We start from the raw sequence: 965 nt of genomic DNA on the forward strand, positions 1-965 counted from the left end.
ATGAAGAAGTCAGAATTCAAGAATAACTTCACCACCAAAGGAGGACTTCCAGGTTTCACTGCCAAGTTCTTAATGGGGAAGGTTTCTTATTTTGCCAGTCAAGGTTGTGATATTATTGTGGAGCATCTGTTCGCCTTGTTGATCTACGGTTTGTTACTATTTCCTAATATTGAAGGTTTTGTGGATTCATATGCTATACGCATCTTCCTAAGTGGTAATCCTGTTCCAACTTTGCTCGGAGACACCTATCATTCCATCCATTACCGTACTTTGAAAGGAGGAGGAACCATAGTCTGCTGTATACCGTTACTCTACAAATGGTTTGTCTCTCATCTTCCTAAGTCAGCTACTTTTTGGGATCGCAAGTCAGGACTTCAGTGGTCACAGAGGATTATGTCTCTTACCCAGTCAGATATTGCATTGTATAGTAGAGTTTTAGACGATGTGAAGATCATTGATAGTTGCGGGGAGTTCCCCAATGTGCCCCTCATGGGCACAAAGGGAATCATTTCTTATAATCCAGTACTTGCTAGGAGACAACTCGATTACCCTATGAAGGACAAGCCTCCTAACATTCTTTTAGAAGGTATTTTCTTGAGGGATAACGAGGAGGACCCTACCATGAAAGAGAGAGTAGTAAGAGCTTGGCATCGTGTTTGTCGCAAAGGGAGACTTGAATTGGGTAAGAAAGATTGTACCTCCTATGAGCCGTACCTCTAGTGGATCAGAGCCAGAGTTATACAGTTGAAAATGCCATACCCACATCATGATCCTATCAAACCCGCTCCGTTGAAGACCCCCTACCTTCCGCTAGATGACAAAGAAGAACTCCAAGCCACCTTAGAGAGGGTCAAGAAAGAGAGAGACGCTTGGAAGGATAAGGCCCAGGTGCTCGAAATGGAAAATGAAGAACTTCAGAGACAGTTAAAGGAGCAGAGTGGAGAAGATCGTGCAGGTAAACGTCC

The sequence above is a fragment of the Lathyrus oleraceus genome, chromosome 2 (assembly GCF_024323335.1).
Source record: "Lathyrus oleraceus cultivar Zhongwan6 chromosome 2, CAAS_Psat_ZW6_1.0, whole genome shotgun sequence".
Lineage (NCBI taxonomy): Eukaryota > Viridiplantae > Streptophyta > Magnoliopsida > Fabales > Fabaceae > Lathyrus > Lathyrus oleraceus.